Raw genomic sequence first — 23,827 nt, forward strand, 5'->3', positions numbered from 1 at the left:
TCACACCATATTGCTATATGGTGCTAAGCCCACTTACTGCCTCAAAGTACCCCATGATTAGTGGGTCCTACACTATCCATGGATTGGGAGATCCTTCTTCTCTGAACCATGAGAGCAATACACTCTTCTATATGGGAGAACTTTGAGGTCTCCACCCATGACACAAGTGGACACTAATGAGAGGTACTTAATGAAAGAGTGGGGTGCTCCTCACAAAAAAGTATTTGGTCAGAATCCATACAATAGACAAACAAGATATTTGGGGGGCACACCCTAAAAGATGCATTAAAGCTGGTGCAGCCATAAGACCATACAGCAGAACAAAATATTACAGCGCACACATGCAAAAAAGACATTTACCTCCAGCAGGGCTAGTTTAAAACACCTAGACAATTAAAAAAAAATATTATCAAAAAATATTGTGCGCTGTAATATTTTGCTCTGCTGTATGGTCTTATGGCTGCACCAGCTTTAATGCATCTTTTGGGGTGTGCCCCTCAAATATCTTGTTTGTCTATTGTATGGATTCTGACCAAATCCTTTTGGGTGAGGAGCACCCCACTCTTTCATTAAGTACCTCTCATTAGTGTCCACTTGTGAGGAGCGAGGAGTGAGTGTCCACTTAGTGTCCACTTGTGTCATGGGTGGAGACCTCAAAGTTCTCCCATATAGAAGCGTGTATTGCTCTCATGGTTCAGAGAAGCAGGATCTCCAAATCCATGGATAGTGTAGGACCCACTAATCATGGGGTACTTTGACGCAGTAAGTGGGCTTAGCACCATATAGCAATATGGTGTGACCAAATCCCCATATTTTTTGATAATATTTTTTTAAAATTGTCTAGGTGTTTTAAACTAGCCCTGCTGGAGGTAAATGTCTTTGTTGCATGTGTGCGCTGTAATATTTTGCTCTACGAGCATAAATGACACATTTCATTTCTCAACCACCTATTACACTTTTGAAGGCCCTGGAGCACCAGGACAATGGAATTGCCCCCAAAATGACCCCATTTTGGAAAGAAAACACCCCAACGTATAATCTATGAGGCATAATGAGTCTTTTGAATGGTTCATTTTTTTCCTGAAGTTTTTGGAAAATGTGGAAAAAAAAATGAAAACGCATTTTTTTTTTACACAAAGTTGACAATTTATCAGATATTTCCAACACATAGCATGTACATAGCAAAGATGACACCCCAAAATACATTCTGCTACTTCTCCTGAGTATGGGGATACCACATGTGTGAGCCTTTTACACAGCTTGGCCACATACAGAGGCCCAACATCCAAGTAGCACCATCAGGCGTTCTAGGAGCATACATTACATCAGGGGTCTCAAACTGGCGGCCCTCCAGCTGTTGCGACACTACAAGTCCCATGAGGCATTGCAAGGCTGACAGTTACAAGCATGACTCCCACAGGCAAAGGCATGATGGGACTTGTAGTTTCGTAACAGCTGGAGGGCCGCCAGTTTGAGACCCCTGCATTACATAGATAATTTCCTGGCAACCTATCATTTTTGAAGGCCCTTCATATTTCTAACACATAGCATGTACATACCAAGAATTACAATCCAAAATAAATTATATTGCGGAAAGGGTAAAAAAAAAAGCATTACCTGTGCTTTTAGTAGTATCCACAGAGGAAAGCACTGGTCCAGGCAGCAGGCAGGGATGTGCTTAGAAACAGCAATAGTAATTATCCAGGCAGCAGGCAGGAATATTGTCTATAGTCAGCACAAGGATATTGTCAGCACAGCACAGTCCATAGAAATTGTCCAGGCAGAGACAGCCAGCACAGCCATAATATTGGTCCTGGCACACTGTTACCTGCAGACACTCATTGTACCGCTCTCCAGCCCTTCATAAACATACTGCCTCTTGCTACAGCTAATTATTTGCATAGTCCATGTAGCGGTGTGGTCCGTTCATGCGGCAGGCAGAGACACGGTGGCAGTAAATCAGCATCAGGCTGAGGGCCGCAATCAGGTAAGACCTGTGCACAGGGGCACAGGGGTAGAGGCTTCGACCCACCCAAATCTCTATGAAGCCTCCAGACTCCAGACCCTAATCCGGAAATTCCAAAACCCGGAGAAAACAAAAAAAAAATGCTTTCTCCATCCGGAAAAACAATTCTGGAGCCCCTCACATATGTGAGACCCCTGTGTGCTACAGTAGCAGGGCAACAGATCAGTCCAATCGCTGGGCAAAAGCATAGTCCATAAAACAGGCCAGGGTCAGTTCACGTGCAAGCAGTCCAAGTGGTGGGCAGTAGCGTAGTTGATAAAACAGGCCAGGGTCAGTTCACGTGGAGGCAGTCCAAACAGTAGGCAGAGGCATAGTCACAAAACAGGCCAGGGTCAGTTCACGTGGCAGCAGTCCAAATGGTAGGAAGAGGCATAGTCAAAAAACAGGCCAGGGTCAGTTCATGTGGAAGCAGTCCAAACAGTAGGCAGAGGCATAGTCAAAAAACAGGCCAGGGTCAGTTAACGTGGAAGGCAGTGGCATGGTTATTTGGGGAAGGATGGAAAATGGTCAGCACAGATGATGAAAATGGGCAAATGGGTAAAAATATGGGCTAATATTTTAGGGATGTATGATAAAGTTGGAAGCATTCACCAATGCAAAGGCCAGGTTGGGAGGGACACTGGGGACAATGGTAGCTGGTATATTTTCAAAATCCTCTTTTGGTGCACACGCAACATTTTTTTCCGGCCTGCTTCAGATGGTGGGATGTTGAAGGGGAAGTGGAGCTCATGAAGTCAGCACACAGCCTCAGAGCGAAGGTCTTCAGGGGGGGTCTTTGGTGATAGATGAGGGACGTAACAACTTCTTCTATGAATTGTAGGAGGGGGGGGGGGGGGCTTTCTGTGGATTTGGTGTAGACTACATAGGAATTATAAACGGCCAAATGTATGAGATAAATTGCTACCTTCTTGTACAAGAATTGGGACCTCCTTATCGACAAATAGGGCTGAATCATTTGATCATTGAAATCCACCCCCCCATATAGAGATTATAATCTTGGACACATACTGGCTTTTCAATGGGACCTCTTCTTCTTTGAACCTCAATTGTAGTGTCGTCATGGATGGTGGACATCATGTGCACGTCCCTTTTATCCTTCCACCTCAAGGCCAACACTTCGTTGCATCTCAATGCTGCTCTTTCCCCCCTTCGCAGCTTTTTGTTTGCTAGAGATTGTGGGAAGCCCTTCCTATTTTTTCTGGAGGTTCCACAGGCCAGGGTTTTTGCAATGTATAGGTGTTTGAAAAGGGGCAGGCCAGTGTAGAAACTGTCGAGGTATATGTGATATCCTTTGTTCAGAAATGGGTATGCCAAGTCCCATACAATCTTTCCAGTTGTGCCCATGTAGGCCGGGCACTCAGGGGGCTGGAGCTGGGAATCTTTTCCTTCATATATGCGGAACGCACACAAATATCCTGTGGCTCTCTCACAGAGCTTGTATAATTTTACTCCGTATCTGGCCCTTTTGCTAGGAATATATTGCTTTACTCCTAGCCGGCCTGAAAAGGGTACCAGGGACTCATCAACACATATATTCTTATCGGGGACATAGAGTTCTGCAAATTGTTGGGAAAAGAAATTTATCAGTGGGCGAAGTTTATATAATTTGTCATAATTTGGATGATTGTGGGGAGGGCACTGGGTGTTGTCGCTAAAATGAAGAAAGCGCATTATCATTTCGTATCGGGACCTGGCCATTACGGCAGAATAAATGGGCATGTTGTGGATAGGTTTGGTGGACCAATAGACATGTCCTTCATTTTTTTTTGTAAGCCCCATGTTTAGGGTGAGGCCCATAAACAATTTGAACTCCTCCAAATTCAGATCTCTCCACTCAAATGGATGGGCATAGGATGATTGGGGGTTGTTGGCAATATACTGCTGGGCATGTAAATTTGTCTGGTCCACAATAAATTGCTGCATAGTGTCGGGCAAAAACAGATAAAAAAAATCAATCGCTGTGAAATTTTGGGTGTTGGCCTGCACACCTGGCTGTGCTGTGAATGGGGGAATAATTGGTGATCCCGAGTCAGATGGCAGCCATGTTGGGTTGGCAAGACCATCTGGCATATATGTAGAGGCCCTGGCTCTTGGGGGACGTGACACTCCAGTAGTTGGGGGAATTGAATTTCCTGTGCTGGTACTCAGGCGTGATGTGGCAGCACTGGTACTGGGTCTGGGCATTTGTTCCTGGGCTCTATCACTGGCGGCAGCGCTGGTACTGGGCATTTATTCCCTGGGCCTATCGCTGGCGGCAGTGCTGGTACTGGGCCTGGGAATTTGTTCTTGGGGCCTATTGCTGGCGGCAGCGCTGGTACTGGGCCTTGGAATATAATGCTGGTTTCCAGAGTGCCGTGCCCTTTTAGGAGGGACCCATTCTTCCTCCGAATCATTTGCCGATTCACTATTGGGTTGAAATGCCGAATTTCATTCGGAATCAGAATTGGAATCTGATGAGAACTCCCCGTTGCTCTCATCAGTCATGGAGAGGATCTGGAACGCCTCCTCACTGGTGTATAATCTTTTGGGCCTGACGCTGATGGCTGTGTGACAGGTGGCAGGTGACAGTCACTGATGGGTGACGGGTGATGGCTGACAGGTGACGGCTGACGGTCACTGATGGGTGACGGTGATGGCTGACAGGTGCACCGCTGACGGTCACTGATGGCAGTCTTATGTGACAGATGCACTTTATGGGGTGACTGTGGTGACTGTTGGGTGACAGATGACAATTGGGGGGAGCGATGGGACAAGTGTTGTGCTTGTGCAGTACAATACAGACACAGATTGGTAACTCACTGCTCCTAGCTCTTCTCTCCTCACACTGGAAACGGTGTGTAAGGAGAGAACAGCTGGTAACAGGTAGTTACCGCTCTGTGTCTACATTTAGCGATCGGCTGTGACTGGATCACAGCCGATCACGTGGTAAACAGCCGCTGGCCAATGGCTGTTTACCATCGATGGTGACAAGCAGTGTTCCTGGGAACATGCTGCCACCGACGTGCACGCGCTGCACGCTCCCAATCGCGTGCATGCGCTGTGCACAATGGGGCGGTACCAGCTGTCATCGGCTGTGACTTCATCACGGCCGATCACGTGGTAAACAGCCATGCCCAATGGCTGTTTACCCCCCTCGGTGGCGAGCGGTGTCTCCGTGACACGCTGCCACCGAGGGTACGATCGCACGCTTTCCCTGTTTGAAGGGCAGGGTGTCATATGACGCCCTCCCAGAACGAGAGCCGCGCCACCTTGCCAGCATATGACAGATGGCGGGCGGCAAGCGGTTAAACCATAAGCTTGAACAATTACTTGTTGAATCCATTTAGAAATAGTAGATTTCGATGCTGCCTGTCCTCTTTTAGGACCTTCAGGCAATACAAACAAAACATCCGTTTTTCAAATCTGAGCAGTCGCCTTCAAGTAGACTGTGACTGCGCTCACCAAATCAAGAGAATGTAGTGACTTTTCTTCCGTAGAACCGGGTACTGGAAAAAATGAAGGTAAAACAATATCTTGGTTTAAATGAAAACTTGACACTACCTTCGGTAGAAAGTTAGGATGAGGAGCAATACTACCTTATCCTTGTGAATAATTAAATATGGCTCTTTACAAGAAAGAGCAGCCAACTCTGATACCCTTCTTGCAGAAGATATGGCTACCAGAAAAACTAGTTTCCTTGTCAAAAGGACCAAGGGAATATGTCGTATCGGCTCAAAAGGCTGTTTCTGTAATGCTGACAGAACTAAACTCAAGTCCCAAGGGTTCAGGGGTGACCTAACCGGAGGATTAAGCCGCGTTACCCCCTGAATAGAGCTACGAACCAAAGAATGCAAAGCAAATGGTCGCTGAAATAATACCGATAAGGCCTGAGACCTGGCCTTTGATAGTACTCAAGGCCAGCCTCATTTCTAACCCCATTTGCTGAAAGTCAAGGATTCTACCTATGACATTCTTCCTGGAGTGCCAACCCCTGGATTCACACCAGGAGACATATGCCTTCCAGACGCTATAATATATGATTCTGGAGGCCGGTTTCCTTGCATTAACCAAGGTAGAGACCACTGAACCTGACAGCCCACGCTTCTTCAGAATGTGGGTCTCAATAGCCAAACTGTTAAATTTAGCATTTGTAAGGTAGGATGGAATACTGGACCTTGCGAGAGAAGGTCTGGATGTGGTGGTAGGGTCCATGGGTCTCCTACTGCCATCTTTATGATCTCTGCATACCAAGGTCTCCTGGGCCACAAGAATCACCGATTTCCCTTCCTGCTTGAACCTGCGAAGAAGTCGTGGAAGCAGCAGAACAAGAGGGAATGCATAAATCAGTGAAAACTGATTCCATGGAATACCCAGGCATCTGTTCCGCAAACTAGCGTATCTTTTGTTCTTGACACAAATTTGTCGATCTTTTTGTTGAACCTGGACGCAAACAGATCTTTGTCTGGAATCCCCCATCTTTGACATATTGTCAGGAAGATATCGGGGTGAAGAGACCATTCTCCCGGGAACAACTGCTGGCGACTCAAGTAGTCCACCTGCCAATTCCCTATACCTGGAATTGCTGATAGGCAAGGTACATTGTTTTCTGCCCAAGTTAGGATATGATTCACCTCTCTCTGGGCCACATGACTTCTCTTGCCCCCTTGGTGATTGATATAGGCCACTACTGTGGCATTGTCGGATTGGATCTTGACAGGACAATTAACCTGAACGTCCAGGCCCTCAGGACCAAGCGCACTGCCCGAATCTCTAGAATATTGATTGGCAAGGTTATTTCTGATCTGGACCATTTCCCTTGGACAGACGCCTCTTCCAGGACTGCTCCCCAACCCGAAAGGCTGGCATCTGTTGTTACCACCTTCCAGGTAACTGGTAGGAAGGATTTTCCCTTCTGCAGATTCTTGGTTATCAACCACCAATTGAGGCTCTGGCGCACCTTTGGAGACAAATACATTGGGAAATGTAGAGCTTGGACCTTCTTGTTCCAAGCCGATAGGATACTGTTTTGTAGCAGTCTCGAATTAAACTGAGCATAAGGAACGGCCTCGAATGAAGCTACCATCTTTCCCAACAACCTCATGCAAAGTCGAATAACAGGATTCTTCTTTGCCTTGACTACCTGAATCATCTCCCTTATGGCACTGATCTTCGCCTGGGGTAAAAATACCCTCTTCTTGGCTGTATATATGATCAGACCCAAGTATTGCAATCTCCTTGATGGTTTTAAGGAAGATTTCTCTAGGTAGAGAATCCAACCTAGGTATTCCAGGTAGTTGACTGTGGTGACCATACTTTGGTCTAAGCGGGCTACCGACTGGTCTATCAAGAGCAGATTGTCTAGGTAAGCTAAAATTGTTATACCTTGAGCCCTTAATCTGGCTAGAGGAGGGGCCAGAAACTTTGTAAATACTCGAGGTGCAGTAGCTAGACCGAAAGGCAGAGCTACAAACTGAAAATGAAGATTTTCTATCTCGAAATGTAGATATTTCTGGTGAGTGGGAAAAATAGGCAAATGGAGGTATGCATCCTTGATGTCGATTGACGCCAGAAGTTCTCCACCTTGTATGATGGAGACTACTGATCGGATTGACTCCATGCAAAAAGAGTGGATATTCAAAAACCGGTTTAGATCTTTGAGATCTAGAATGGGTCTGACATCTCCATTTGGTTTTGGTACCGTGAAAAGGATTGAATAAAAATCCAATCCCTGCTCTTCCATGGGGACCACTGATATCACCTTTTGAGACAAAAGATGGTCCAATGCTTGAAAGAGAGACTTCTTTTTCTCTGGATCCCTGGGAACATTTGATCCGAGAAAAGGAGGAGATGGGTACTCTCGGAACTCTAGTTTGTACCCTAGAGTTATTAAGGAAGCCACCCATTTGTCTTGACACTCTTCCTGCCAGACCCTTGAGAACTGCAGAAGTCTTCCCCCCCACTGGAGTAAGCGGGGGCACCCCTTCATAAGGAGGCTTTAGTATTTTGTTGTGTAGATGCTCCTGGCACTGTAGAAGAGGCTCGTTTAAATGAAATACACTTACTCCTTTTCATAACTGGCAAAAGGGTACTTTTCTCATTAGAAATTCTTTGGATGCATTTATCCAGATCATCCCCAAACAGCCGTTCACCGCGAAAAGGAAAACTAGCCAGGAGCTTTTTGCATGGCGCTTTGGCTGACCAATTTTTCAACCATAGTATTCTACGCATATGCACCAGCCCAAGCGTAAGGCGTGAGGCCTGGAGAATAGAATCTCTCATAGCTTCTATTGCAAAACATAACACCCCTGGTAGCTCGGCCAAATTTTGGGCCTGCTGATCAGGAGTAACCTTGAGCACCTGTTTAAACTGGTCTCTCAAGGATTGACATACACCAATTGCTGCCAGTGCAGGCTGAGTTACTAAACCTGACAGAGAAAAACAGTTTTTTAATAGGAATTCCAACTTTTTATCCGTTGGATCCCTAAGCATTTGAGCATTGTCTACCAGACACTTTTTTTCACAGAGGATATAGCAGCGTCAATTGCTGGTATCTCCCGTTTTTTTAAACCTTTCCTCCATAGGATAAAGTGTTGAAAACTTTTTAGGAGGATAAAAATGCTTATCTGGGTGATCCCACTCAGAATACATAAGCTTTTCCAGCAATGAATGGACAGGAAAAGCATGCACAGCTTGGGGAGGCTTTAGTGAACCCAAACAAGAAGTAGGTTTATCAACCGACTCAGTTAAGGGTAGCATGAATGTGGAGCGGACCAATTCAGTAAGAGATTGTATCATCAATCTTTCAGATTGTGAACCTGATCCTTCCTTATTTGACCCCTGAGAAAAATTCATCATGATCATGAATTTTTCTCCCCTGAGAAAAATTCATCATCTACCGCCCCCGGTTCCTCAGTTTGAGGGTCCTGGGTAATGGAGGGGGACCTATCGCGCTTAGTCCCACTCTGGGATGCGATTAAAGCCACTAACCTCTGCTCCAATCCTAATTTGGTTGAGGAAAAACCTCTTCGGTAACATAGACAGGGGCTGCAGTCAGGGGCGGATTAATGCACAGGCTGGTCTAGTCTGCAGCCTAGGGCCCCACGTGTGCAAGGGCCCCCGATTGGCCATGATATTTTTAATAATTGATATATATTTATGTAGAATAAAAACCATGCCTGCGTGTTATACGAATATGCCGATAAATGTTTTTTTACCAACAGGGGACGGGGATCGGGCGGTCCGCCCCGGGTGCCACCCATTGGGGGGGGGGGGTGTCAGGCCAGCTGTACCGCCTCTCCTGGCCCTGGGACAGTGCTGCCAGCATACTTTAAAGTTGAGAAAACATTACTGCCAGGACTTTCTCATGCACAGCTCCTCGTGTGTCACTCTCAGTGTAAATGGAAGTCTCTTAATACCTCAATTAAAGCCACTCTATCTGGCCGCTCTCCTCCTCCTCCTGCTCCACCTCCTTCCCGAGTGTAGCCTTTGATTGCAGGAGGAGAGCGGTCATGTGACCGTCAATGAAACAACAGAGGAGAGCAGTCACATGACCAGGTCACAAAGAACGGCGTTAATAGACATATTTAGAAGCTTTGATTTACAATGAGTGACACAGGAGTAGCGGTGTATGAGAAAGGGCTGGCAGTAATGTTTTCCCAACTTTAGAGTATTCTTTCCCAGGAGACTGGGGGTCTCCTGGGAGTGCAGGGGGGCTTTATAATGAAAGAGGCCTGTGTGATATGCAGGCAAAGGGGTCTGTGTACTATGCAGATGTCTGTGTACTGTGCAGGGAAAGGGGTCTTTGTACTATAGGCGTGTAATATAGGTCTACCCTTTTACACATGGCACTAAATAATTTATTTTCTGGTAAAGCATGCTTAGGAGGGGGCCACACAAAAAGTAGCCTAGGGGTCCATGACCACCTTAATCCTCCGCTGGCTGCAGTGTTGGAAACAGCTGCAACACCTGATGGCTCTGATGGCTCACTCTGACCATCCATTTCATATCTCTCAGGGGAGGATGCCATTGTAGAGATAAGTTAAGGCTTTTTTGAGCCCTTTTTTGGGGTGTTTCTACCTCCCCTTCTGATCATAGCCCGATGCACAAATGCAGAGGTTTTACCAAAGGAAATTGCATCCACTACTTGAGCAAATAGTCCAGCAATTGCTATTAACGCTCAGCCTGATGCTTTTAGTAAATGTGCCAAGGGAATGCCTGTGTCACCAAACCTCTTACATGCCCCTTTTTAGTCTTGTGTTCCCCCGACAGCTGCAGCCAGCAAAAATGGAGCTTTTAAAACATACTCCTGTGCTGGACGTTGCCGCACGCCAACACCACGCTAAGCTCCGCCCCCTCTGTCACATCATGCCCCCCTCTCTTTTCAAAAGAGGGACTTTCCCACGCGGGCCTCCGATACGACAGGATCGGCTTGTGTGTGGGGGGTATGGCGACGAGGAGACCTGGTGACAAACCACCGCGCAGAGGCAGTAAAAAACGGAGCGGCATCGCCGATCGTTCTGGATTCCCCCTAGACAGGGAGAGGGGGAGAGCTTTTTCAGGTGGGGGGGGGCTTTGGAAGAAAATCCCCCCCCAATCTTACCGGAGGCCTGGGCTGCTAGCCAGAGGGAATCTGCAGCTGCTGCTGACACAGCGTGTTCTTTGAGAAAAGCATGACAAGGTACGTGCTCTATACAGCCCCCAGTGGTGACTTTTAGGCAGACAACATTTACTTTTTAAAGGAGACAATTCATAAGAAACTTAAAAATTCCTCAGAAATCTCCACTTACCTTTACCGCCGCAGGGATTTCTGTGGTAAAACCAACAGACCCAATCTTCACCCGTCACGGTGGGCTCCGTTTAAAAAACTTCAGGGCCCCTTTTTATCAGGGGATCCACACTCCTGGACCCGTAAAAGACCCCACCAGGAAGCTATATGGCTGAAAAAACCAAAGCACTGGATCCCAGGGTCCAGCTCTCTATAAAGAAAAGCGTTACAGCTAAACCTTGCTTCTTCCGCCACAAGGCCTGGGTACCATTCAATTCGGGCCTAAAAAGACACTTTGAATGGATCCGGCTGCATAGCTGGCCCCAGCAAGGATTGCTCCAGTGGAGCTCAGCACAGCACATCTTTACTTGTGACCAACACCTAAGACACTGGCGAAAAAACTGAAGTACACCCAGTAGTGGGAGGGGTTATATAGGGAGTGGACTTCCTGTCTTAGGGTTTGCCAATGTCCATCACCTGAAGGTGGCCTATAATCCACATAGTAATTACTATGGCTCTGTGTCCCATGATATACGATTAAGAAATTGCAATAACATTTTCTGTGACACTTTTGGTAACAGTGTTATAGCAGTCTGAGGGTCTTACGTGTGATATTTGTTAATGGTAGTATAGCACCCAGATCCTAAACAGGGCTACTAATAAATCTAGTTATGCTAGGTGGTAACTAGCCTGGCTAATTGGTAGGTTGATCCACTGATTTCTGTCCTAAGTCTGAGTTTGGGGCAATCTCTTTCTTCTGTCAATAGGTGGGGCTGTTGCTTTTGGCATTAGAATGATGGATTACCGTAAATACATACCATAAATACCATAAATGCTTTTGGCATTAGAATGATGGATTACTATAAATTCAGGTAATGGGTAACTAGGTTGTCTCAGCCAATCAGAAGGTGTTATTTTGACCGCTGTGTATGCTTGGATATGCTATTTATTTGGGAGGAGTAAGGTGATTGGGGTTCTTCCCGCCCGAGGTTGCGGCCTGGGTGGGTGTGTGTTGAGAAGCTCCTGGTTGCTAGGCCTGAAGCCTGAGGCCTATCAGGAGGCATGCTGGCTGCTAGGTACACTTAAGGCCTATCCAGCAGTGTGAGGTTCTGCAAAGAGGAGCAGCTAAGGTTACACCTGAAGTGCAGGGCAGAACCGCATGTGTTAGAGGCTCGGCCTGATCGTTGTCAGAGGTAAAAAGAGAAGCAGTTGCCACAAAGGGATGACCACTCCTGTTACCGGGGGCAAGTTTGGAAGGGATGAAGTTCTGAAGGAGTATCAGAGCAGACGCTTTATTATCTGGGGACAGTAGTGGGAAAGCTTCAGTAGAGACTCATCCAGGAAGGCAGCGGATAGCTGTGAGTAAAGCTTGAAAGAGTACAGCGGGTAGCTGTAAGTAAAGCTTGAAGATAAAGTACAACAGTTAACTGTGGGTGAAGCTCAGGGAATCCAGCGAGTGGCCGAGAGTCCAGGAAGTCTAGTGAGAGAGACAGCGAGCTGAGCTTAAGGATCTACAGTGAGATACTGCAAGTTAAACTGGAAGATCTACAGTAGGATACTGTGAGAGAGTGTTGCTATAGGAGACAGTGGTTACTACAAGTTACAGATTTCTGCATTCAGCTTAAAGGCCCTCATTCTGTATTGCTGTTTGCCTAATTCTATTTTTGTCTGCAGAGTTTGCCTTAAATGCTATTGCATTTGCCTAAGGGTGTCCTGTGCCCTGAACCCACTCTCCCCAACGTTCCTGTTAAGAGAAATAAAACTCTCTCTTTGTTCATTTTTACAAAAAGTGACTGGTGCCCAATCTTTTCACCTTGCACCGCACCCACTATGCTTAGTAACCTGCACCCTGAGAAGGAATGTCAGTTCTCCCTGGCTCTGGGAGTCACCAGGCCCTTGGAAGTCGAGGAGACTGCTACAGTGGATACAAAGGAGTTTTTTTTTTTACATGGCAAAACACAATGCACAATTCATTAGCACTGCTTAACACAATAGTGACACTATTCAGAAAGCCTGTGGGTGATTGTAAATGTATCAGTTACCATTAAGGTAACGCTGCTATTAAAAATCTTTGGTTTAGCAGTAAATTTTATCCATTAGGGATTCTTTTATTGTTCTAATTCCTTTATCTATCTACTCATATAAGCCTACCTAAAACACAGTTACCTGACCTAGTCAAGACCTGCATACTGAAATTCGATAACACTCCATAGTACAAGATAGAATGAAAACATCAGAATTTAAATAGAAAGTCCTTTGAAAAGACAACAGTACAAAATCTCAAATAGTTTCAACTTCCTTTTGGACTCACCAGTTTTTTTTCTATAGAGCAGCTAGTTAGCATGCAAAGCTGGACTGGGATTGAATGCACTAAAGACCTTCTTACAAACACACAGGGACACTGGGCCTTTGTGCATTGTTGGCAATGAATGTGGTATATTTGTATAAGAAATGGTTCACTGCCAGCAAACCCTTTTAAGTTCAAGGACAGTGCAGATTTACCCATTTATTTCATAAAAAAAGCACTCTAGACTAAATACTAAAGAGAAAGCAGGTTTTATTCAAATTGTAAAATGCAATGACATCTTCTGTTCTTTCTTGAAACGTAGAAGTCAATTTAAAGAACAATAGGCTGAGATCATGAGCGCATATCCTACAATATGTGTTTTGTGACTCAAAAACAAAAAAAAAAGTGAAAGACTAATTAAAAATACTCAATAACTGCCATGAGATGTAACATCCCTGTTTCCCAGGCTTACAAAATGATGTGGAAGTTGTGTGTTTTAGGCCTGATTCACACTTGTGCAGGTTGCAGTTTGCATATTGCAGGTGCATTTTGCGTTTTTCAATACACATCTTTAAACCACTGAAGTCTATGGAACCAAAAACCAGAAAAAAAACCCTGGCCCTTTCCATAAAATGCACAGATGTGAACTACATCCATAGGAAACCATGTTGAATGGACTGTAGTGTGTTTCTGCAAAACTGAAAATGCACTAAAAAATGCACAGGTGTGGACCAGGCCTTAGGGGACATTTAGCATTCTAGGACATAAGTTTGTGAATTTTTCAATGTGATGAGTGCAAAATGTACCAAACTGAACATACAAGTCACAGTCACCAGTCCGCTCATCTTAGCTGAATGTCCTTTATTGAAAGTGCCCGTTTGCACTATGGAACAAATAATTCCTAAATAAGCAGTTTTCATACATTTCTGGGTTCTGTGAAAATTATTTTAAAATGCATCTAACCCCAAAACCAAAACTGTAATATATTGCACATAACTAGTCCTTGGTGTGGTGGCTGCATTTGTTTTCTTTTTTCTTTAAAGCTTCTTTTGCTTTTTTTTCAGCAGGTATTCCTGAAACTTGCACACCCTTGTCCCTGGGTGGCTACATCAATCCTCCACTGTATCTATGGAGGGAGCGATGGTTGTCACCCCAGGCAGCTCTCCTGATATGGACTACATACACGTATCTCTTCATCTCTATTACATGGTGAGCAGGGCAATTGGTAGTTTATAGAAGATAGCTAGGAGGGAAGATGATCTTCCGTGCAGCTCACAGGAAATGACACGACACTGCATTTCTGGCAAAATCAACAGGTATTTTCTGTATCTGCTGACAATGTACTTCTTAGCTTGAAAAAAAAAACAAATGCAGCCACATCTAAAGACTGTAAACTACAATATATTGCATTTTTGTTCTTGGGTTTAGTTATCATTTAAAACAAAATTCAACCAAATAGAATGGGAACAAAATTTCTCTCAGGTTTAATTTCTGTTTGTCACCCCAGTGGGTAGATATTGTCCATGGGGTACCCATATACGAAATAGGGAAATGCTTGTTGTCAGGGCAGAAGGACACAAAAAAGCATTTTCAGGCCTTCTTACCTGTATTGAAAGAAATCAGTTAGTGCCATTACTTCTAAGAATACTAGTTGCCTGGCTGTCTCTGGCTAAAATACTGTCAGAATACGCAAACAATGCATGCATCTGATTGGATAAAGACTCTGCTGGGATGTTTGTCTGACAATTTTCTACCAGACTTGTTTAATTTTTCAACCCAAGGATGTTGGGCTTACCTTGGAAGTGGCACTATTAGATTCATATGGTACCTTAAAGCTGAACTCCAACTTTCTTTTCACTAGAACTGATTGGAATGATCGGTTCCAGCCTACATTATACCTCTGTACCATGTTGCTCTTTTGTCTGCAGATCCCCTGATATTCTAGGTTTAGTTGTGACTTTGTTACATAGTTACATTTTCGTTAAGGTTGAATAAAGACAACCTGTGGTGTGTGTGTATGTGTTTATGTCAATAGAAAATTGCATATCCCTGTATGATTTGTAGCGTTGCCTTCTTGAGGGTCGCAAGGTGGATCAATACCTCTCTGGCTACCCTGACCCTGAGAGTCCTTTGTCATCTCTAACACCCTGGGTTCAAATTTTTTTTCCCTTTAGACAATAATAATAAAGAATCATATACATCTGAATAAGGTAAATCAATAAAGGTTTACTTAGCAGGATAAATGAGGAAAGAACCAAAGGATAAACTCAAGCCCAAGTCCAACAGAAGTTATCTTATATGAAGTATTATTTATAGCAAAAATAACTATCATATTAATAGTTCAAACATTAACCGCTTCAGCCCTGGAAGATTTTACCCCCTTCCTGACCAGAGCACTTTTTGCGATTCGGCACTGCGTCGCTTTAAATGACAATCGGGCGGTCGTGCACCCAAACAAAATTGACGTCCTTTTTTTCCCACAAATAGAGCTTTCTTTTGGTGGTATTTGATCACCTCTGCATTTTTTGTGCTATAAACAAAAGAAAGCAACAATTTTGAAAAAAAACGCAATATTTTTTACTTTTTGCTATAATAAATATCCCCCAAAAATATATAAAAAAAATGTTTTTTTCCTCAGTTTAGGCCGATATGTACTCTTCTACATATTTTTAGTGAAAACAAAAATCGCAATAAGCATATATTGATTGGTTTGCACAAAAGTTATAGCGTCTACAAAATAGGGGATAGTTTTATGGCATTTTTATTAATAATTTTTTTTTTTACTAGTAATAGTGGTGATCTGCGATTTTTATCGGGACTGCGACATTATGGCAGACACGTCGGACAACTTTGACACATTTTTGGTATCATTGGAATTTTTACAGCGAACAGTGCTATAAAAATGCATTGATTACTGTAAAAATGTCACTGTTGGTGAAGAGTTTAACCACTAGAGGACGATCAAGGGGTTAATGTGTTCCCTAGAGTGTGTTCTAACTGAAGGGGGGAGGGGACTGTGTAGGGGGGATGACAGATCGCTGTTCATACTGTGTATGAACAGACGATCTGTCTGTTCTCGCTCAGAGAACCTTCTCCCCTCATAGAACCGGGATCTGTGTGTTTACACACACAGATCCTGATTCTCCGTGTGCCCTGAGCGATCGCAGGAGCCCGGTGGTGATCGCGACCACCGGGCACTTGCATCAGCTCCGTGGGCGAGCAATATAAAAGTGACGTACCATGACGGCGATTTGCGCAGCCGAGCCATGTTGCCGCAGTATAACTGCGGCGGCTGGTCGGCAAGCGGTTAAACAATGCACCCTCCATACCAAATAAGTGCATATAATGTCTATGTGCAAAGACTACAGGAGAGCAAAGGAATGATTACTTTAGATGTCAGACCCCTCTCTACTGCTTTCCCTACACAGGATTCAGTAAAATAACAGATAAACAGATATAACTCCAGCTAACAGTAACTATAGCAAAAGTCAACCTGCTCTGCAAAGAGAGTTCTTGGTGAAAAGCAGCTTTGATGGTTTCAGAAACAATTCCCTAGGTGGGGAGGGAAATCATGGTAGTCCAGTGCTGTGGTGTGAAAATCTGGTTAATCTTCAGCTAGCTTTGAGTACTTAATTGCTTGCAAAGAATACTGCCTGCTAATGTAGAGTAGCTGTTCCAATAGATTGTGTGTAGCAAGTAAACAATACTTCTGTGCAACCAGAATTGTAATGTGAATTCATTGTGATCACTGACTTAAGGTTTGTGGAACTACAAGCAACAGCAGATTAATAAATGGTATGGATGTCTGTGTACAGTGTCCATGATATACTGGAGCCTAATCTTGGCATTAAAGATGATAGAGAGTGTAGGAAATAAAGGTGTCTATACACAGTGTCTGTTAAATTGGGTAATCACCTGCTCACCACACTGGAACAGAAGACAAAGATGACTCTGATGAAGATGATGATGACTCTGATGAGGGTAATGATGACTCCGATGAGGATGATGAGGACCCCCCAACTGTATGACTCAAGGGATGACCTCCGGCCTCTGCCACACCGCTCCACAGCTCACACCGATCTGATCACTCTGCAAGGTGGATTGGACAGGAACAATCTCCAGGCTGCCGCCGAATAGTGCAAAGGGACTGTCCACTGATGTCCTTCCATATATCTGCTGTAAATCTGTTAAAGTAGGCCGCAGCAGCTCCTCTCTGTAGCAGATTCCCTGCACACAGATCCACGCCGGTCCCGAGAAGGCACGCCAGGCCCCAGCATTGCTTCTTATAGTCCCTCCCAGCGATCTGCACTGCTCCATCAGCCTGCTGGTAATTGTAGTTTCACACCATGCAGCCAGAGAGCGAATCCCTTCCAAATGGACTACATGTCCCAAAATGCCTTGCTTCTTCTTCTAATCAAAGAGTCACAGAACAGCTAAGCTGGAACACTAGGGGAAACAGCTCCTTGGTAACAGCATTACAAGGCAGCTTCTGATTGCAGGAAATGTAAGTATCCAGCTCCTGGCTATATCTGCAATTGTTAAGATGCCCATCTAATAGTTATTTTAAACTTTTGATGCTCCCTGCTGATGCCCCTGCTTGTGGAAGAGAATTCCACATCCTTACCGCTCTGACAGTAAAGAACCCTCTATGCAGTTTAAGGTTAAACCACTTCTCTTCTAATTTCAATGAATGGCCGCGTGTCTTTTTAAACTCCCTCTCACTGAAAAGTTTTTTTCCCTATGCTAGGGTCACCAGTAAGGTATTTATATATTGCTAACATATCTCCTCTCAAGTGTCACTTTTCCAGAGAGAATAAGTTTAATGCTTGTAGTCGTTCCCCCTAACTGACATCCTGCAGTCCCTTTATTAGCTTTGTTGCCCTTTTCTGAACTCTTTCCGATTCCAGCACATCCTTCTTGAGGACTAGTGCCCGGAACGGGAGGGCATACTCAGCATGCATGCGGACCAGAGTCTTGAAGAGTGGGAGAATTATACTTTTATTCCTGGAGTGATTCCCCTTTTTGATGCATGCTAATATTCTGTTGGCTTTGCTTGCAGCAGCTTGGCATTGCATGCTATTACTAAGCCTGTCATCTACTTGGACCCCTAGATCTTTTTCCATCCTGGATTCCCCCAGAGGTTCTCCCCACAGCGAGTAACTTGCATAACTTTGCATTTTTCAACATTAAACCTCATTTGCCATGTAGTTGCCCAACCCATCATTTAATTGAGGTCTTCTTGTAAAGTTTCCACATTTTGCTGGGAAGTTATTACCCTGCTTATCTTTGTGTCATCAGCAAATATTGGGATTGAGCTGTTTATCCCATCCTCTATGTAGTAAGGTCTCCAGCCTTGCCCAGTCTAATGAAGACCTCGAAGGCCAAAGATAGCTGACATCCTTCAATATGTAGCGGGTTGTGAGGCATAGTGGGTGCAAACCTGGTGAAAGTCATTGGGCGCCAGACACTTCTTGGATGTAAAAAGAGGTTTTATTTCTTTTGACAGTCCTTTTTGTATTTTTGAGGGAAAGAGGGTTAGGGCCAGGACACCCTGGTAGTTATAGATTCAACTGGCAGACTCAGAGACTTCAATAGGAGGACAGCCATTGAAGGAAAGGCCCCAGCAAGTCACCATTTTTGCATATGCAGGAATGCTGTCTCCTATGGCAACAGTCCTTTAACAGTTCCCAACTCAAACGTAACAGTTATTTTAGCTCCACTACAACTGCCTCTTGTAGTTCTTCAACACTGAGCTCCCAGTCTCTCCCTAGACCCTCTGATTCACTGACTCTGAATCCCTTGAGCTCCTCCAAAGTTGGTGGTGGTATCTCCCTCAAACGTCACCCATGCTTCCTTGCTGGGTCCCTAGCTTGGCACTCCAGATACTTCTCAAGCTTTACCCCTGATAACCAGCAAGGTCCCTGGTTTGACTCACAAGGCTGCCCTGCAAGCGTCTCCTCCGCTGGTTGGGTCCCTGGCTTGATCACCTGAAGTTTTCTGATTCTTCACCGTGCCCGTTCGGTGAGAGTATGATTCTGGTACTTTCTTCAGTTACTCAATGTGGTCCCTGGTGAAGGTGGTTGGTCCCTTTGTGCTGACAGCTTCCTTTCTACCTCCGACCACTGACAGGTTCTCTGGCCGACTGAACCGTCACTTTCAGTTGGACTGCAAACCGCAGTCCCAACCCTGTGCTGCCCTCTTACTTCTGGATAGGCCCTCACACAGCCTGGCAGCCAGATGCCCCCGGGATAGGCCCAATCTCCGGCCTAGCAGCCTAAGGCATACGACACATGTCCACCCAAACAGCCGCCCAGGTGGCACAGAACACAGATCACCTGACCTCACCTGAATGTATAAGTTCTCCTAGCAGGCCAAGGGATTCAAGAAAACCCCTGCCCATTGGCTGGGATACCCCATATACCCATAACCTGACCTTGGGTTGCCCTTCTCATATCTAGCACCACCAAGTTACCGGCCACCTAGTGGTAGAAGAGAAAAGTGCAACAAGGCCATAATAGATTTCTATCAATCGACCAAGATAACTACTCTTGGCAAGTAAATTTGTGAGGAGCTCCCTGACTAAACCCCAGGGTTCTACATCTATATTGTTTATAAATAAATTAAACAGAATTGGTCCCAGAACAGATCCTTGGCGGACCCCACTTACCACACCAGACCATTCTGAGTACTTGCTGTTTCTCACCACCCTTTGGACCTGCCCCTGTAGCCAATTCTCTATTAAGTTACATACCCTGTGGTCCATGCTGACAGACCTCAGTTTGTAAATTCAACATTTTGGGGAACTGTATCAAATGCCTTTGCAAAATCCAGATAAGTCCCCAGGCCTTCCTTTATCTAGATGGCAGCTCACGTCCACATAGAATGATAATAGATTGGTCTGGCAAAAACGATCCTTCATAATTCCATACTGATTACTACTAATGATATGTTTTCATCAGCAAATTTGTGTATATAATGTCTTATCATCCCCTCCATTAGCTTACAAACTATTAAGGTTAGACTGACTGACCTGTAGTTTCCAGGGATATATCTCTGCCCTTTTTTAAATATTGGAACCAAATTGGCTTTCCTCCAATCAGCTGGTACCATTCCGGTCAGTGAACTGTCCATAAAAATTAAGAACAATGGTCTAGTTATCTCCTGACTGAGTTCCCTAAGGATCCTCAGGTGTAAGCCACCTGGTCCTGGTATTTATTTGGGTTAAGTTTTTCAAGTCTATTTCTGACACTGGCCTCTGTTAGCCATGAGGGTACATTCTGCGATGTGTTGTTAACATTAGTCTTGGTTACTATATACCCCTTTTTCCTTTGTGAAAACTGAGAAGAATTAATTTAAAACCGTTTCCTTCTCTTTGTCTTTTGTAGCCATATTCCCTTCATTATCCTTTATGGGGCCAATATGTTCTGGCCTCACTTTCTTGCTGGTAACATATTTAAAAAATGTCTTGGGATTTTTTTTATTCTCCTCCGCTATGTGCCTTGCATGGTCTATTTTAGCCACCCAGATTACATTCTTACACTTCTTATTGCTTTCCTGGAGTGCTAAGGAAGCTGTCAGTGGCCCTTGAGGATGCCCCCTGGTCTGGGAGGGTGACCTCGGGCCTAGGGCTCAGGTGCTGGAGGGACCCTGTACAACACATGGAGGAGTCCTTCCTGGAGGCACGGGCGCAAGGTGAGGACAGCGGGAACAGGTCAGCCCATCCAGGAGGTCTTAGGATAAGTCAGCCAGGTGGGTTGAAAGTGTCAGTCTGGGAGGACTAGAGAGGACTAAAGTCTGGGAGAAGTATGCAGGAGAGCTAGTAAAAGGGGAAGCTGCAGCCAGGCAGGCTGGCAGTTCCTGGAGAGGTGGTGCTGGGATGAGTAACCACAGGAGTGATTAAGCTGGACACGGCATTTTTTTTGCTACACACTTAAAGGGGCCTAGGGTTCCTGCCTTTACCAGGCTTTTGTTCTAATTCTGACAAATGCATTGTCAGATCCTCAAGCAGTGTGCCAGCTAGAATTCTGCAAGCAAGTGTGCTGGAGGAAGTAAGGAGTGTATATAGAAAGTTTATAGGAAAGTTGTCCCTAAATTTGCTTGAAGTCAAGTGGGCATCCCAAAATCCTCCCAATCCCTATCCAAGTTATATCCCCTCAATAAAACAAAAAAAACAAAGTACCGGAATGTTTCCTGACTGTGAAGATTTGGTGTGCCTGGCTGTGCAGGGTGGGGGAGCCCATTTCACCTGCGGCTCCTTAGAGGATGAGCTACACTATATTTCTCTTTTGCCTTTGCCCTGTGCATTGTCTCCTATACCCTTTCTCCTGCCCCCCTCCCTTATTTTCTCAACTTCTCAAAGTTTTGAGAATGTCCTGATGTAGTCTCATACTCCTTTCTGTGGATCAAATCTTCTACATACTAGTTTATTATGGGTTAACATATGTTATCTCAATAGACTAATTTTATCTTGATAGGAATATCTTTTTAGTCTTGTCATGTGTTAACCTTTTATTAGTGATTTTACATTTGCTTACGGTGGTCTGTATTCAAGTTCTCCCTGTTGACTATTATGTGGACAACATGCTGCATTGTTTGTATTTGCCTACACTTCTTTTTATTAAGCATTTCTTACTTGTGAAAAAAACAGAAAGGATGCTGGGCAGAGTGGTCTTGACATGACCGCCCCTTATTAAAATGTATCTGATTTGCTAAGAACGGACTGAAATGTGCTCAGTGCATTGCCAGCTTAACCCAGAACAAGTCCTTAACACTCCAGCGCTCACCTTTCACCATGGTCACTATTTGTTGTGGTGTTGTTGTACGGTGCACAGCAAATAAGGCTTAAAATGTAAATTTTTTTAAGCAGCTATTCTCCTGCCTAAAGAAATTGGATTTAGAGGAGCTGAGCAAAAGACCTCAGTGTGCATGAGGTCTTAATCTGAAATGTGAATTTTAATGTGTAACTCCACCCAAGCTTTTTAGTCTTTGATAAAGTGGGTGAGTTGGGACCCCCCGTCAAGTTTTTATTGCCTGTGGATGCTTTGTTGGGGGAATTTCCCTTTATGTTCTGGAGATAGCATTGCCATTTAGATAGTAAGGGAAAGTATCCAACGGGACACAGACAGAAAAAAAAAAAATTATATATATATATATATATGATTTACCACCCACATTACATTACTAAAAGAGAAATGCAATTTCCCTGTGTCCCTGTTATTTTTTTTATTTATTTTTTTTTTTTTTGGCGACACATTTTCACAGGGACCAGAATTTACAGAAATTTTCCCAATAAGGCCATAGAGAGTGGTAAAAACGTGCAGAGGTTCTATTTATGTGTTCTTTCAAGAGGACATCTTAAATAACTGACCACATGGCAAAAAGATCTTTTGTACATATTTAAAAATCAGAAGGCTATTTTAAAACTTCGTGCTGGATTCATGTAATACAGATATATCATATAGATTCACTTTATTTGTGATATTTTTAGATTTATAATCCATACAGTGCTTCACACAGTGACTGCTATTGGCAGTCTCTGAACTTCTGCCAAAAAGCAGAGACTGTGTGAAAAACCAGCAGTATAATCCTTGTATCTCTGGCATAGCACATATGCTGCAGCTGTCACTCTGTCACTCTTGGTAGTGTTGTATTTCTCTGTTATGCTTTCTTACATCTATATTTTCTGCAATAGGTATTTGTATAACATGCTTGGCTTCAAAGATGCATTAATCTTGGCGCTGGCTTTTTTGTCATCAAAATGTGTAACTGAATTTCGTTACATAGCATAATTACCAGGTTGGTTCCATTATGCCAGTACAGACTGTGAAAAGTATGCATTGTGTCTAATGGAAATATTTAAATTTTTCCTCTTGGGCTGGCCACACACGTTCAAAATTTATTTCCTACAACTATGGGTTGCAGGAAAGAAATTTGCACGATTCCCCCATCAACACAGACAGTTGACAGGGGAATCCCTCCTGCTGAGCAATTGTCTTCCCCCGGCGGGGGGAGGGCGGGGAAAACCGTCCCCGCTGGGAGAAGACAGTGATTATTGCTAGAGGCTATAGCAGTCACTAGCGATGATCGCAAAAGAACCTGGCAGGCTGGTTGTACCCAAGCTGATTGATCGATTAACTTGGTACATTCAGCTTGCCCTTTAATGGTTCGAACCGTGTATGGCCAGCCTAAGTCATTTTACCTGTTTTTAGTAGAATCAATGCATTGTTTCAGAAGATCAGTCCATGCTAAAGTGATATTTTTAATATATCTGATCATATTCTCATGGATTCCTGTGCTTAAGTCCCTGTTCACACCGGTACGGCTTTGAAAACAAGCTACTTCAGTGCAATTTCAAAGCCGTACATCAGTGCTATTTGCATTGCCAATTTAATTGTGGCTTGCGACTTCATTCAACAGAAGCCTATGCAAGTTGCAATGAAATCGGTAAAAAGTAGTGCAGGAACCTTTTTTTATAATCGCTGTGATCAGGGGCTAAATGTTACAAACTGATATATGCTATGCATGTGTTGTATCAAGTTACACACAAAGGGCCTACCTGGACAACAAACACAATTTGGAGGTGAAATAAACACACAACCTTAGGTAAAACTAAAGTCCAAGGTTTCAACATGATCTTATATCTATGGAAAATGAAAAAGGTCACCTTACAGGACAGGGTTGCCAGCTCCAAGCCATTTTTAGCCAATGTAGTAACAACAAAGAAAGCCATCTTCTAAGGCAGACATAATGGGTACCTCCTGAAACAGTTCAA

The sequence above is a fragment of the Aquarana catesbeiana genome, linkage group LG01 (assembly GCF_042186555.1).
Source record: "Aquarana catesbeiana isolate 2022-GZ linkage group LG01, ASM4218655v1, whole genome shotgun sequence".
Classification (NCBI taxonomy): Eukaryota; Metazoa; Chordata; class Amphibia; order Anura; family Ranidae; genus Aquarana; species Aquarana catesbeiana.